At 53.0% G+C, this 16285-nt stretch overlaps 1 protein-coding gene across 2 annotated transcripts in view; it reads left to right on the top strand.

The window, feature by feature from the left end:
• Positions 1 to 669: 669 nt before the first annotated feature.
• Positions 670 to 16285, top strand: part of CDH22 (cadherin 22) — a 76355-nt gene continuing 60739 nt past the window's right edge. Inside the window, exon 1 of one of the 2 annotated variants that reach the window (XM_069871893.1) lies at positions 670 to 689. The gene's annotated coding sequence lies outside the window, so the exon portion shown is untranslated. The remainder of the gene's footprint in view (positions 690 to 16285) is intronic. The other variant, XM_069871892.1, reaches the window with a different exon arrangement.

Genomic DNA, 16285 nt, shown 5'->3' with positions numbered 1-16285 from the left:
CGCCATTTAGCACCCGCCCCAGTTGCACCTGCATCCTCAGCCCCAACCGCAGCCCCCGCGGTGCCGACCCCGCCTGTAGTGCCCGCAGCGCCCCCGCAGCCCCTGGGCCGTCAGGCTCTGTCCCCCCCCAGGGCTGAGAAGGGTGGGCTGGGGTCTCCCTGCGCTGCCGGACGGCCCGGCCCGGCGCCGCTCTCCCACGCACTGAGCTTGCCCGCTCTCAGCCCCGGGCCCCGCTCAGCGGTCGCTCTCGAGGGTCCGGGCGGGGCCTGGGGTCAGCGGGGGCGGCGCGGGGGCGGTGCGGGGGTTCGGTGCCCGGTGCCCGGGGCCGGGCGGGAGCCGGCGCTGCATTCTCAGAGTCTCCAGCAGAGGCTGGGCTGGGCTGGGCTGGGCTGGCGGGGAAGGCAGGGAGCGAAGGCAGCGAGAGGGAGGAAGGCGGCTCCCGCCGCACATGCATCCCCGGCCGCGCACCCCGCGCCCCGCCTCGCGCCCTGCCCGCCCGGCGCCCGCAGCCCCCGCGGAGGGGGGAGCCGGGAGACCCGCGAGACCCGCTCGGAGCCGGGGGAGCGGGGCCGCCGGCAGATCCGCTCGGAGCCGGGGGAGCGGGGCGCTCGCTCGGAGCGGGGGCTGCGATGCCGCGGGCGGCCGAGCTCCCCGCGCGGGGAGGGGAGGCGCCGCGGCCACCGCCCCAGGTAAGGGACCCGCGGGCGGCGGGGGCGGCTCCGCGGGCACCGGCCGCCGCAACTTCGCCGGCCCCGGCCGCGCCGCAAACTTTGCCGGCGCTCGGCTCGGTGGGGGGGGGGGGGGCGGGGGGGAGCCCCCCGGGAGCCCCGGACTCCGCCCCGGAGCGTTGGGGCGGTTGGGTGTCGGGGCGCAGGCAAAGCCGGGGGGTCGTGTCCTTCGGAGCATCGCTCCCCGGGTTCTGAGTGCGCGGTGCTGGGGCTCCGGCACCTGCTCTGCCAGCATCGGGGCTAAGGCACAGCCTTCGCTTAAAGCGCTTGGGTGCGTACGGAGCCGCAGCTCTTCTTTAAACCGGTGCTGCCTTAAAACACCCTCTCCGGGCTCCTTCCTAGCCAAGAGCTGCCTCCCCATCTTTCTGAGCAGAGCCCTCGTGCCAGTTCCCACGGGGGTCGTGCTGGGGGGGTGTGTAACGCAGCCGAGATGCCTGAGGAGTCCTGTCCGAGTCCTTTCAGCAGGCAGGGTACATCTGTCTATTTACAGAGCCACGTTTTTTCTAACAACAAACTAAAAATAACTGTGCTAAAACTAGCACTTTCCCCATTTAAGACGTGGTTCCCAAATGGCTGCACACAGGCCACCTGGGAACAAGTACTGCAGCCACGGCCGCTCCCGCATCCCAGCCACGGCCGCTCCCGCATCCCAGCCACGGCTTCTCCTGCATCCCAGCCACAGCCGCTTGCCCAGGCCCCGTGCTGCACGCCAAGCCCCTTGCTGAGTGTCCTGGGAGATCATCCTGTGGCAGCCAGGCTCCTGCGGCCGCTCGCTGTGCCAGTGGGGCAAGGAGTGATGAATTACATGCCTCTGTTCTCTCTTTTGTTGGATTTCTGACAGTTGTAACATCCCTTACAATCTGGGGTGATCTGCATTTGTCTTTTCTTCTAATCTCATTTTATGCTTAAACAAGACCAGTTAAAGGGATGGTGGTGTAGATAATAGCAAGGAGGGGCAGGCTCAGAGTTCAGACGTAACTTCATAAGACAGTGCGGTGCATCTCAGAGAAGCCTTTGGACCTGGGAGGGCTGAGAAGGATGGCTTCACTGGAGCCCTGGTTCTCCAGAGCTTGTTTGCATGGCCTGACAAAATAAATGGGAAATTATACCTCTCTCTGCCCTGCTACTGGGCTGGTACCGTGCTGTTGAAATAGGATGTATTGGAACGACAGCCAGTCCCATGGTCTTGCATGATGATCATCTTGGATGGTGACTGTTTCTTTGGGTCCTGTTTCTATCTCTTCAGAGTCCCTGATGTGTTCAGAGAATGGCTGAAGCCTGCAGACTCTGTACTTGTGGCTCGTGTGCCCAGCTCAGAGGGAGCCTGGGCTTTGCCAGGTTTTCCCTGTGAGACTGGTGGACGCTCTTTCATGAGCACGGGGTAAGGAGTATTGGTAGCAAACGATTGTCAGGGTTGGAGATCACGATCAAGGTACATCAGTTTTCAAATAGTGATAATAAAGTGCTTCCCTGGCTTTGGGTATCGCCTGGCAGGGGAAAATGGAAATGAATGTGTGAAATGGCTTTCCTGTGCTGATACTGTGTTTGTGTTCAAGGCCAGAGGGCAGTTCTGCTCCTAAGTGATGAAACCCCTGGAAGTGTTGAAAGTGCAGTGCAGGGCAGAGCCCACTAAAACCTGGACAAGCTGTCCCAGGTTCTGTATAGACTCTTGTATTGCCTGCACCCCGTCGCTCCAGTGAGGTGGGGTCCGATAAAGCAAGGTTCAGTCTCTGTATGAAATGCCGGTTGTTGTATAATACAGTGTTGAAATAGGTAGGCTTGGGAAAGGAAAAGTATGTGCTGTTTCATAGGTAAAAAGGGCCAGCTTTGTTCCTGCAAAAAATAAGCCCTTTGCTTTTTGGTGCACGGACTCTTAATAATGTGATACTGTGATTTCATGCCTAGGATGGAAAAGTGGCCACTGAAACAAGGTAGATTTTAAAACTCTTTTTCAAAAGAAGCCAGCAGGTCTCCAGAAAAAACAGAAAAGGCTATCAGTGGGTTAAAAATAACAGTTAATATCCTGTTTTTCCCTGTTCTGTATCAACTAATATGATATTTTCATGATTTAAAATGCAATATCATATTTGAAAAAGTCTATAGTTTCTTGCTTGTGTGTAAGGATTCTCAGAACAGGGTCATCATTTACTGTTTGTTGTGTACATTGTCCGATCAGCTTTTTGGCTTTTTGCACGTCAAAAATGATATTGAGCTAGCAGACTTTTTGCCTTGAGAATTTTAATTTTGTGCTCGTAATCACTAGCCCGCAGTAGTAAAATTGGGTTGCAAATACTGGGGGGGGAATGTTTGTTGAAACCTGTTTTGCTACCCGTGGACTTAGTTTCATTTGTTTCATTAGATTGTTCATGGAAGCTTTGAATCAAAACTGGACTTTTAAGTGGGATTCAGTCCAGTCTTCCGTATTTTGGAATTAATTGCTTTTTTATTCTAAAAGCCCGTATTTGGAAAGTAATGAAAAACAGATTGAAGAAGGAATAGTGTGGTGGCGGGTGTGTTCTTTTGGCTTCAGGTTGCTGAATGGTGTTTATATGTAAGAGTACAACCGTGTATGAATTTGCATCGCTGTCTTTTACCTGTGTGTTACGCAACTGCGTTTGGGTTTATGGGCAGTGACTTCTCTGCGGATAAGCCCATGCATACACTGAGGCACAGGCCGTTTCTAGTGGGCTGCTTTTTCCAAACAGCACATGGAAAGTAAGCGAGTCTCAACAAGAGTCTTTGCCAGCAGTGGGAGGGGAACAGGGCGTGCAGGACCTTGGTGTTCGTGAGGTCTTTTTGTCCCTGCCCCCAGTTTATTTCATGGCCTCCCATTGCAGGGAAGGCTGGTGATGGGGAAGGCTGGTGATGGGGAAGGCTGGTGATGGGGAGGGATGTCACCCTGGCTGTAAGCCCTGAGTGAGCCCTGCCCTGCACCCTGGGCATGTGCTGGCTGCTCTGCCGCTGGCAGGACCCCCGTTCTAACTTGTCCTTGGCCAGTGTCTGTGTGTGGCTGTGCCCAGGGCTGCCCGTGAGGGTGCAGAGTTCTCCCCCTCAGGTCTGGCTGCTGTGGCATTTGCAGGGCTTGCCTCGTTGCTTGTGAACACAGTTCCTGCTACACCCTGCAGAAAAAGCTGGGGCTTGGTATCTGGATTTGGGCAGCAAATTGCTGCCTCTCAGCCTTCTCTGCTCCCATGCAGACCTGGCACAGGGGGAGCTTGCTTCAGGGGTCTGGACAGGACTCACCCGCTCACCTGGCATGGGCTGGGTGCCCACTGCCTGCTCAGCCCGGCGGGGCATCTGCATTTGCAGTGGTGTCCAGTTTGTGGGTTGGCTTCTGCTTCAGAGAGCTGTGGAGGGGCTCTCTGTTCCTGCCGGTAGCCACCGCAGGCACCCAGCCTCCCAATTCACAATTTCTTTTTCATTTAACGATCATCTTTATTATTTGCCAAGTCTGTAAAAGGCATACAGCACATTACAGTAATTTCAGCCTTATCCTTTGCAACAACCCTGTTTGCAGAGACTAATCCAGACTTAACTTTAGTCTGGCTCTGTGTCTCCTTAATTTTTCTTTATTTTCATTGTCTTTTGTGCTGCAGCTGAGAGCAGGTTGTTCTGTGTTATCCTGTTGGGGAAGGGTCGTTGGATGGCACTTTATTGCTGGTTCTATAGTGCAATGTCTGGGTAGCAAAAGTAGATGCCTTCAGCAATCTCTGCCTTCTCTAATCACACAAGGGATGCCCACAGAATGTGTAGGTTCTTTCTTCTTCTGTGAAGCTGTGGGTTTTTCTCTTGGTGATGCTGTTCCTCTGAGCCTCTCGCAGTGTGGTTTGGGTTCTCCCTGCACATGAATGCGTGTGGCTCTTTGACAGCGTTATGGCACCTTCTCTCTTTTCCTCGGAGGGCCTGTGGGACTCTGCGGGCATTGGCTTGTGGTGGGTGGCAGACAGGTGCAGAGCTCGCTGCAGCTGCATGACTCCCTTTGCTGTCAATATTACCTGGTATGTGTAAGGCACATGGGGATCCAGGACACTACCAGGAGGTGGGAGTGTGAGGAGAGACTGTTCACAGTGCGTGTGTTGCCTGTGCCTCAGTGGGCTGAGCGTGGCTTTTACCTTCCAACGCTGGGTTTCAGGGTGCTGGCTGTGCCACCTCCTTGCTGTGTTCCCCAGCCTTTGCTCGTGCTGCACCAGCGTGGGGAAGCACCACGGCGGTGAGCGTGGGCACTGGTACCACCTGGGAAGAGAAGTAGCCCCCAGAGCTTTTGTAAGGACTCGATGAACAAGAGGTGGAGGACAGACCCTGCTCAGCTGAAGCCCCATGCTCTTTTCTGAGAGGTGGTGGAGTTGCGCCCTTGGGCACAGGGAAGGCAGCCAGCCCAAGGGCAAATTTGGCCCAGATCATCCACTGCTGCTAAAGCTGCCAGCAGTGCTGAAAAACAAGGTGCTTTTCAGAAAGTGTCTGCTTTCTGCTGGCTGCCCCATCTCAGGTCCGCTCACTGAATGCAAGAGAAGTGTAATTCTCATTGCAACCTAACAATGTTTTTTTTTTCTGGGAAAGGGCAGCACTTCTCTGAATGCCCAGTCCTGCCCTGCTTCTCTTGTCTGTGGGAAACCTGCATTTGCCTCCTCTCTGCATGTGGTGTCCGTTCTGCTGCCCTGCTTTTACGGTCTTCTTGCCCCTCGCTCTGACTCTGGCAGTGCCAATAAGCCTGGAAAAATAAGCCCAGCAGAACTTACTCTGTTTTGACTTTACTTAGCACTACACTTCCTAATTTCAGCTCTCTTGTGAGAGAGCTGTGCTTTAGCTCACACACTGCAGACTGAGACTAGGCAAAGTACCTATTAACACTGCTGTCAAACTGCTGTGTGGAGGGTCTGCTTCACAGAGAGCAAACTTGCCTGGCTCACACACGCTCTGTCGCTGCTGTTGCTTGTGCTGAATTCCTCCCCGACTGGCTGATAATGGAAGCTGAGGATGGGATGGAGGTGATGCTGGGCCTGGTGCTTGGCAGCAATGGCCATAGCTCTGCAGCTGCCCTGTAGAAACATTTAGCCAGGTGCTTCCCAAGCAAAGCTGAGAGCACCCTGCCCCTGGATTGGGAAGTGGGGTGTCAGGGCCAGCCGCTGCATAGGGTGAAGTGGTCCTGTGCTCTGGCTACAGCAGCTGTGTGAGTCATGCTGGTTAGGAATTCCTTCCAGGTAATCGCAAAAGCAGGACTGTTTGTCCAGCATCTTTCTGCAGATACCCTCTACCTCTCTTTGTTGCTCCTCTCTGCTACCAGGGTCCAGGGGACACCAAGGGAAAAAGAGACATGGGATCACTGTTCATTATTGGCTGACATTGCCTATTCACCATTGCCTTTTCAGGTGGGTTTTTGTTAATCTCTTCCTAATTAACTGTAGCTGGTGGCATTAACAACTGCAGGTGACTTGAAGGCCTTCAACTCACCTGAAGCTGTTGATGGCCAGAAGCTCTCTGCAGCCAATGATGGGATGTGAAGGGAGTCGCCATAGAAACATCTTGGGCAATAAATGGAGCCTCAAAAGCTTTAAACTTCTTTAACATAAGCCTATGCATGAATGTGGGCACAGGCAGGTAGTGGTGTGCGTGTGGATGGGGAAAAGTGTGTACACCCAGCAGAGCGAGGATGTGAGACGTTTGGAAACAGCAGCTGCAGGAGCAAGTGCAGGATTTAAACACCACTTTGGTAAGTTAGCATTTCCTTGAGGTTTTGCTTGCACAACTAAATCAGAGCAGGAGTGTGTGATGTGGTCCTGGTAGTGATCTGGCAGGAGAGAGCTCATTCTTGCAGATGAGCTGAGGCCCTGTGCCCACCAGAGAGGAGCTGGAGTTGGATATCCTTGGACATGCATTCAACACCCCCAGGCCCTCTCCTGGCTCTGCTCTTCTCTGTGGCCCCCTGCTGCCTTTTCTGGATTCCTCTTGCTGGCTGTTGGCTCACAGGTCGCTTAGGGGCTGCGTGTTGGCTGGGGAGCCTGGGCTTCCTGATCATGGGCTGTAGGACAGATTGTTCCTCTGGGTCTGAGTCTCCCCATGGGCCAGTGTCGGGAGGGACAGATGAAGGTTTGGCTGCTCCAGAGGCTTAGAAACCCTTATGGACTGGCCCTCCTAGGACAGAGAGATGCTGGAAGCCCTGGACCAGGCCCTTGTTCTGGCAGCTGCTTTCTGCTGTGGGACAGCTGCACCCCTTGTGCGGGATGCCCTGTGGTAGACAGTAGCTTCTGTGTGTGCCTGGGGATGCTGCAACCCCTTCTCCAGTCCTGCTTCCTTGCTTCTCTGTCACACTGGGATTATCTCCCTCTACTCCTACTGCAGCTGCTTCCTGGAATCCTAAATCCCCAAAATGCTGTTACTCCAGTAATCCTTGTCATTAAAAGTGGTTCCTAAGCTCAGAGCACCTCCTCCTCTCCACAACCAGCACCCTGTCACCCCCTCTAGAGAGCAGCAGTTTGAGACGGGCACATTCTAAAAGTGAGCAAATGAGGTTGTTAACCTGGGACGGAACCCTGTCCTCTGGTACAAAACTTCAGAGTTACCTTTGGCCTTGGATCCTTCTGGATTTTCACTGTTCTACTTTTTAGCAGGATGAAAGCAACCCCAGTTGTGGTGGCTCTGTCGTGGCACGTGGCTGTTGGTGATGGTGTCGTGCATGTGTGGGAGAGGGAGTTGTTTCTCCTGTCACTGGAGTCTAAAAGGTTGAGGAATGTGACGAGTTCCTTCAGGAGCAGGACTTCACCAGCTTTCCGAGCTTGGCTGCCTTCCCACTTATGAAATACAGCTGAACCTTTAGATAGCAGGCAGGTAAGAATAGCTGAGCATCAGCAGAGTGCTGAAGAAATTATGTCCCCGCTTAAACTTCTAAAAGTCAACCGAACACTCGCTTGCTGCAGCCCTCCTGGGCTGGTCCCCAGTGGCGGGTGCCTTTTGCAGTAACGGTCCTGCCGCAGCAGAGCCGTCCCGAGGCAGGGGACGGGATCCTCGCTGCCGGGTCTCGAACCCCGGTCCCGGGGGGGGCGGGCGGCGCGGTTCCCGGGCTCTCGGCGGGGAGAGGGCGGGGGGCTCCTCCCGGGCCGGTGCCGGCAGAGGGAGCCCTGCACCCTCCTTTCCCGTGCGCAGCCCGGCGGCCCAATTAACGAGTTAATTTGAGAGGTGCAGGGAGAGATGAGATCAGAACCAGGGTCATAGAATCACCAGGTTGGAAAAGACCCACCGGATCATCGAGTCCAACCATTCCCATCAAACACTAAACCATGTCCCTCAGCACCTCGTCCACCCGTCCCTTAAACACCTCCAGGGAAGGTGACTCAACCCCCTCCCTGGGCAGCCTCTGCCAGTGCCCAATGACCCTTTCCGTGAAAAATTTCTTCCTGATGTTCAGCCTGAACCTCCCCTGGCGGAGCTTGAGGCCATTCCCTCTCATCCTGTCCCCTGTCACTTGGGAGAAGAGCCCAGCTCCCTCCTCTCCACAACCTCCTTTCAGGTAGTTGGAGAGAGCAATGAGGTCTCCCCTCAGCCTCCTCTTCTCCAGGCTAAACACCCCCAGCTCTCTCAGCCGTTCCTCATAAGGCCTGTTCTCCAGCCCCTTCACCAGCTTCGTTGCTCTTCTCTGGACTCGCTCCAGAGCCTCAACATCCTTCTTGTGGTGAGGGGCCCAGAACTGAACACAGGATTCGAGGAGCGGTCTCCCCAGTGCCGAGCACAGAGGGAGAAGAACCTCCCTGGACCTGCTGGTCACGCCATTTCTGGTCTGAGCCAAGATGCCCTTGGCCTTCTTGGCCACCTGGTCCACTGCTGGCTCATGTTCCGTCGCTGTCAACCAACACCCCCAGGTCCTTCTCCTCCAGGCAGCTTTCCAGCCAGACTTCTCCTAGTCTGTAGCTGCCCAGGGTTGTTGTGCCCCGAGTGCAGGACCCGGCATTTGGCCTTGTTAAACCTCATGCCATTGGTCTCAGCCCAGCGGTCCAGCCTGTTTGGATCCCTTTGGAGCCTCCCGACCCTCCATCAGATCCACACTTCCACCCAGCTTAGTATCATCTGCAAACTTGCTAAGGGTGCACTCGATGCCTGCATCAGCCATCTCCTCTGGGCAATGGCTCTGCTGGTCTCACTGAGGCTTGGGAGTGACCACATCTTTCCCAAATCCCTCCTCTCTGCGTGCCCCCTGAGTCCATCTCCCAGGTTAACCCTTGGGGGGCTTCATCTGGCCTGGCTTCTGGGGGCCCTGTAGAAGGGACCAGGTATGGTGAGATGCCAGCACTGTGGGCAGCAGGTGAGCCACAGGCACCGGTGCAGGGCTGTGAGCTTCCCCGGGCTGTGGGATGAGTGACTGGGGGACTGAGGCTGGCCCTCAGATGTGGCCGTGGCCTTGCTTTGCCTTGCCAGGACTTGCCGATGGATTAGCTAAGGCAGACGGGAGATTGTGAGCTGGAGCTAGGGCTGAGGACTGCGGCATCGTCGGTTCTGTCTCAGCTGGCTGTGCTTGGAGGTGATGCTGCTCCTTTCCCTGGTACCACAAAGCGGTTGAGGCATGAAGTGCAAGCACTGAACCTTCCCCAGCTGGAGGAGCACCCACAGGTGAGCAGTTATGGACTTGGTCTGAAGAAGCTGTTTACATTTTTGTGCAATGGGATACTTGTGTCTGGCTTGGAAGGATGCTGGAACCATCAGTTCAGGCTTGAATTCATTCTGCATCTACAGTGCTGATGGGCTTTGGTGAATTAGAGATAGATGCAGGTTGCTTCACTGGGAGTTGCTGGCAGCTGGATGCTGGTGGTGCTGGGCTGCTCCAGGACAGGAGGTATGAGCTCACCTCACAGGACTGAAAGGCTCAAAGTTTTGTGCAAGGAGAGTGGCAGCTTCTCTCTGTGCTGTGCCCGCTGCTCTTTGGCTCCTGCATTCAGAACAGGGTCAGTCTGACTTCCTCTGCCCTGGCAGCGAGCATGGCCAGCAGTGGTGCTGTCGGGTGTTCTGGGACTGTTATGGGTTAACCCTGATAAGCAGCCAAGCACCACACAGCTGCTTGCTCACTCCCTCTCCTACTTCCAAGTGGGACGAAGGAAAAAGAAAGGAAGAGTTAAAGAAAGTAAATGTGTGAGTTGAGATAAAAAATGGTTTAGTAAGTGAAGGAGAAGTAAAAGAAGAGAGAAAGAAAACAAAACAAGGGATGCAAATGCAAACACTCACCACCTTTCATGGGTAGATCGATTCCTAGCCAGTTCCTGAGCAAAAGGTGATTAAGCCTTCTGAGCTCCCTCTCTCCCATACTGTTGCTGAGTATGATTTTAGATGGCAGAGGGTACCTCTTTTGTCAGCTTGTGTCATCCGCCTGCTCGTGTCCCCACCCCAAGTGCTTGTGCACCCCCAGTCTCTCTACTGGGGGGCAGAGTGAGAAACGGAGAAGGCCATGATGCTGGGCAAACACTGTGCAGCAAGAGCTAAACCATTATATTATCAGCACTGTTTTGGTCACAAAACAAAGCACAGCACCATATGAGCTGCAGTGAAGCAAATTAACTCCATCTCAGCCAGACCCAAAAGAGGGATTGTTAAATATCTTTTATTTACCATGCCTTTGGGGTTGCCTGCGCTGTAGGAAGGTACCTGGTGGCCTTTGCAGAAAAGCCCTTGTCAGACCTGAGCAACGCAGTGGAGATGTGTCCTCTGCCCTGGGGGCTGATGGCAGAAGCTCACCCCTGCCTGCAGTGCTGCCGCGCGTGCTTTCTGTTATGAGCTAGAGGCACAACCAAGTGCCAGGAAGCAAGCCTGACCGAGCAGGGCTTCCCTGCACGCAGTGCTGCTAGCTCAGGGGGTGTAAATCAGCCAGAGTCCATCATAGTGGTGGGGCTGCAGGACAGGATCTGACCTGTGACCACTCTCAGGGCTGTGACTGCTCCCGAGTGTCTTCCAGGGCCTGGGCACAGGTTTGGTGTTTCTAGGGAAGCCTTTTCCAAACCTTGTGCCATCCCAGAACCAGAAAATCCTGCAGCTGAGTCTGTGTTGCTTTTACCAAGGACTGTCCTGGTTGTGAAAAGCTGTCTGCTGGGACATAGAAATGAGAGGGAGGGACTGTGAAGCACCAGGCCGGGAGGCCTTTTCTTTAGACAACAGCTGAGCTGGGCTTACGCAGAGGTAGGACACAATGTCTGGTCCTGGCTTCCATGAAGCAGCACGTGAGTTTCCCTTGTGAGCCATCAAAGGCTGGTACTGAGACTCCTCTCTGTCTTTTTTTATCTAGTCCATCACTGTGCTATCTGATGACTCTCAAGTATATTTAGAAATAGTAATGACAGTTTTTCCTTCTCCTTTTCTAGCTGGTGCATGAAGTGTTTATTAATTTATACATCTTATATGTTTTTGTGCGTGAAGTGTGAAGTCTACCTGCATCTCTGTGCACCAGGGTGAGGAAAGCTGCCTCGTGAGTCAATGCTTTTGGTGCACCTGGCCGTGGGGGGCGGAGGACTGGACAGATGCAGTGCTCAATCCTGAACCAGCTGAAAGTTTGGTATCGGCTGTGTCTAAGACAGCTGTGTCTTGTTATTCTGTTTTTGAATCACAGCGACTGCATGTTCAGGAGTGAGTTTTGGTGTTAATTCACTGTGAAGTCCGGTAGGAGAGGTGGGTGGCAAGAGATGTGAACAGCTCCCAGATTGATGTGGAGGAGAATGGCTTTTTGACTGGACACCACTTGGCTTTGGAAGCCCAAACTCTGCCTCAGGTTGCCAGCCCAGCAGCCTGCAAAAAGTGGTTGTTTGGAGGGGAGGATACAAAGGAGCATGTTTGCGTTGTGTGCTCCTATCTGACTTCAGCTTAGTTGGCTTCAGCCAGTCCAATGTTTACCTCCTCTGTTGGAAATGATGGGACCTGGGGGATGGTGGGGGGACGTACAGGGAATAGCTGGAATAAAGGTGCCTGTGCAATTCCAGATGTCAGTGCTTTTGCATCTTGCTGCTTGGATTAAGGGTGGTGGGTGCTGGGTGGAGCTGTCCTACTCAGGCACGTATTAGGGACTTTGGGGTTATATGTATGAGTTCTAATGTAATTGTCATCAAACAAGCTACAGAGGAGTGTGGAGAGGGAAGGGGACGTGAAATAGCCCATGGAATAAAGGAAGAGACAGCAAGGGTCTGCAATGTAGTGACAGAAAGTGTAGGATGTACACGGACAAAGTGTGTGGGGATGACAAAGCCAGAGAAAGCCGTGTTTGCATGTGGGGAAGTGGGAGGGTGTGTGAGTGCTGCCAATTCTTCCCTCTCAAGTATGGAACTGCTATGGTGAAAGGGTGGGCACTGCTGGTGAGCATACTCGGAGCCAGCTGCTTTCCAAATTTTGGCTGTGAAGATCTTTCACTGTTACCAGTATGGAGTGGCCATTGGGCTGTATGCTGGATGGAGTGAATTAGGACATGGGAGTCCTGTGTGGGATTCGTAATGGGGGAGGTCCTTTGCTGAAGCAGGTCAAGGCTGCAAATGTGCACCAGGTCTGAGGAGTCAGAGCTGCAAAGCACTGCACCAGCCCGGGTGGTTTCCATGCTGCCTCCTGTGTGGAAACACACACGCACGTGTTCCAGCATGATCCTACCTGCTCACGTGTATGCATATCTTTCCTTGGCTCTATTCTTTCACATGCACTTTGTCCATTTGCTTTTCTGTCCTCCCTGTTGCTGCTGTAATCTCTGTCTCTCTTTTTTCCTCCCTTTGTTCCCTGGGCTGCTTTGCTGCCTCTTACTTCACCATGTCCCTCTTTATTCTTTTTGATAATAATAACATTAGAACCTACATACAAGGCCCCAAGGTCCTTGCTTTGTGCAGATACATCAAGAAAGGCCCTTCAAAGCCTGTGTGCTGAAGAGAGAAGTTTCTCATAGTCTCACTATTGCCAGGGCTGGCTGAGGCAAGGGGTCTGAGTGTGAAATATGACCTGTACAAAACCCCACATCAAATCCTGTGTCCATCCTGGAATGTCAGAGGTGAAGATGTTGGTCTTGTTTGATTGAATTTTACACCAGAGCTCTGAACCTTTCTGCCTGATTGAGGAATTGGCCAGTCAGTCTCCCTTTATCATCTGTGCTGAGCAGAGTGATTGTTCCCAGAGTTCCGAGTCTGTCCCTCCCTCATTGTACCATTGGTAGTGATGTTAAGGTGAAGCTACCTGTGGACTCTGTTCTAGTCTGCTGTATTCACATGCTTTGAGCTACAGAGATGTTCTTTTCGAATGCAGTTTGGCCTCCGCTGAGAGCTGATGCTTCTGTGGGACGCTGAAGTCTGATGGCTGGAAAGCAGCGTTCCTAGTGGCACACTGAGACTATCTTGTTTTGTACAGGTGGGACCCACTACATTGCCTCTGCTTAAAGGTCCTACGCGAGTGCTGGATGCTGGTCCACAGTCTATGCAAATACAAAACTGAAAGGGGTGGAGGAGGAGGAATAAAGGTTTTTTTTCACGTGCAAAAGTGGTCATTGTCTTGCAGAGGGAAGGCTTGTACTGTATCTTGCTAGCAGAATCCTATCCAGAAACCTATGGTGTTCTTGTTGATTTAGTGTAAGGACACAGCTCTGCTGTGCTAGTCCATCATGATCTTGATTCAGACTCTTGCCAGGGAAAGGACTTTGGAATCAGAAGGAAGAGTTAACACTGTAATTTTTTTTCCTCCTAACGTCCTCCAAGAAATGTGCATCCTGTCTGTGGTGGTCTCTTTCAGCTTTGCTCAGCCACATTCCACGCTCTTCTGATGCTGTTTCCACTCTTTCATAGGTGGTCCTGTGTCATGCATGTGTCAGTGCTTATGTCCTCAACCTCCTTGCTGAGAAGTGGGTTTTGGAAAGGGCGAGCAGTAGGCAGTAAAACCAAAAGTTATCACCCATTCTGGGAGTCTGCTGCTGCCTGCAGCCCGTTTGATTTACACACAGCAAAGGTCATTGAAGCAACAGGCCATTTTGGCATATTTGCTTACCCTGTGTATTCTCTTCCAGCAGCACGACCTGTGTGGTGTCATTACTTGAGAAGAGTAAAGTGAAACTGGGGGTGAGGTAAACCAGTTCTTGTTGCTCTCCAAGAAAGGGTAGAAAGCTCAGGGAGGCTGGGAAGCCCATGCCAGCTTCTTTCTTGGGCATTTCTGGTCACTTTTTTCTTGCACTTATGTTGGTGGCTGTATTGGGACTGGCTGCCATCAGGACCATCTCCTCATCTTTTGGGCTTTGAAGGGTCTTTCCTGATGTATGTGCACGGAGGATAAACTTGACCTCTTCTGAGCCACAGACTTGGGGGATGGTGTCATTTGCTGTGTCAGCAGCAACACTGGCAACTCTGCTCGGTCCTAAACATGAAGGTGTTGGGGATCCAGACGGGGAGCACCTGTAAGTCAGTGCTGGCAGGAGACAGCAAAGCAGGAGGGTACTATAGTGGGTGGCCAAAGTCTCTCTTGATGAGGTGTCTGGGTCCCATCCCAGGCTCATCATCCTCCAAGAGAGGAATGGATGATTTGCCTTTCTCCAGTGTTGCCTGTTACTACCCTTAGATGTGCCCATGGCATTCAGAGTTCTCATCTGCTCTGGGCTGATCTGCGCCTGCCTGCAGCTCTTGAAAGAGCCTCTCATAGCTGAAGGTGGAGGAAGGAGAGTGATAACTGCCTGGACAAAGGCTTGCTAGTAAAAAATTAACTGGATCTGGCCAGATGAAGTCTTTGAACAGCACCTGTAAGTACTGATGGTGCTGCTCTGTGGTGTCTGTGTCTCCAAAGGTCTGTGTACCTTTGGACTCAGGCAGAACTTGTTTGCGATGTGGAGCATGACAGGCATCAGCCTGCTTGCAGGGGGTATGTGAGAAACATGATGGGGCTGGCAAAGTAGGGAAAGCCTGTGACTGGCCAACACAGGGCACAGTCTCTGGGCCACGCCAGATGTGGAGCAGAGCCTTGTACCCCTGCTGTAGCTTTTCCTGGTGCGTCTTGGAATGCACGTCTTGGATCTGCCCTTCCTTAAATGGAGGTGAGAGAAGCAGTGCTTCTCACCTCTCTGCACTGGGGAAAGCAGTGGGACTGGCATGCTTCTCCTCAAACTGTCCCTCCTTGGTTTGCAAATTCTTCTCCTCTGGCTAGTTAGTATTAGTATTCAGTTTGTGGAACGGGCTGCGCAATTAACACAAAGGTACAGTCATTCATTCTGACTTCAGGGCTCATGGGATCAGATGTACTGGGGATAGGAAGCGGAGGCTTTCTGCTGGGAAAGAATGTCACAGCACAGCGGACACAGAAATGAAAAGCTATTAATAATGATCCCGGAACTTCACTTCCATCAGCTGTTTATTTAAAGGTGCTCCGTATTCAAAGCCTCCTGATTTATGTGGGCAATAACACTCGCAGTCTTGGGATCACTTTTTTAAGCAAGGCTAATGGGGTGAAACCATCATACCGCGACAGTAGAGATCAAGCTGGGAAAATGATACTGGAGAGAAAAATAAACTATTGCCTAGATTATCCAAGAGCTGCGCTGGGCTGGGAGTTGATGTGAGCTCTCTGCTCTTCCAGCATTTATTAAGGCTTTTACTTCCGTTTTTCTTGTTCTTTGTGAACAGAATTTACCGGGCATGGGAGGATATAAAAATTTGATCCTACCAGGCAGGATGCTAAAAGCTTCTGGTTTTGCATTCAAGTGCAGTGTTGTACGTAGAACGGCTGCGTGTAACTGTTCGGCTGTGCGAGGCCCTGGGGGAGGCAGCCTCCCTGTCCTTGTCTCCAGGGGTTCCCATCCTGACTCAGCCGTGTTCCTGGGGGACTGGTCCCTCCGGAGAAAGCAGTTTCTGCCCTCTTCTGTCCTATGCTTTGGTTTTTGCTTGCACAGCTGTGGTATCGGGGCACCTCTGCCCTCGGCTGTGTGCCTGGAGGGGTGGAGATGGAGTGTTGGGGGCTGTGACAAGGAGGAGGTGGAGGGGCCACTCTTCTCTGACGGGAGGGCAGCTTCCATGCAAATTTTCATCATGACCCCGTGAGCTTTGGGACGGCACTGACCTGGCTAGTGGATTTGACACAAACTTGTAATGTTTACCTCTTCCTGCAGCAGAGAGATTGGGTTGCAGATGCAAGGAGGTCTTGGGGTGGGAGGAGTGCGAGAGCGCTGTGCCAGTTTCTTCTGAATCTGCTGAGCAAGCCCTTAGGGGATGAGAGTTGGTTTCATAGAATCACCAGGTTGGAAAAGACCCACCAGATCATCGAGTCCGACCATTCCCATCAAACACTAAACCATGTCCCTCAGCATCTCGTCCACCTGTCCCTTAAACCCCTCCAGGGAAGGTGACTCAACCCCCTCCCTGGGCAGCCTCTGCCAGTGACCAATGACCCTTTCCGTGAAAAATTTGTTCCTAATGTCCAGCCTGAACCTCCCCTGGTGGAGCTTGACTCCCCCTGGACATCTGGCAGTGTGCAGAATGGGTCTCTACCAGCTTGAGTGCCCAGAGGCCCTTTTGGGTCTGTGAGGCTCTGGTGCCTTTTCTCAAGAGCACCTGTGTGTTACTGGCCTATTTCTGCTCCAAATGCAGCCTTGGGAA

The sequence above is a fragment of the Phaenicophaeus curvirostris genome, chromosome 18 (assembly GCF_032191515.1).
Source record: "Phaenicophaeus curvirostris isolate KB17595 chromosome 18, BPBGC_Pcur_1.0, whole genome shotgun sequence".
NCBI lineage: Eukaryota > Metazoa > Chordata > Aves > Cuculiformes > Cuculidae > Phaenicophaeus > Phaenicophaeus curvirostris.
This window is presented reverse-complemented; position numbering and strand designations above follow the sequence as displayed.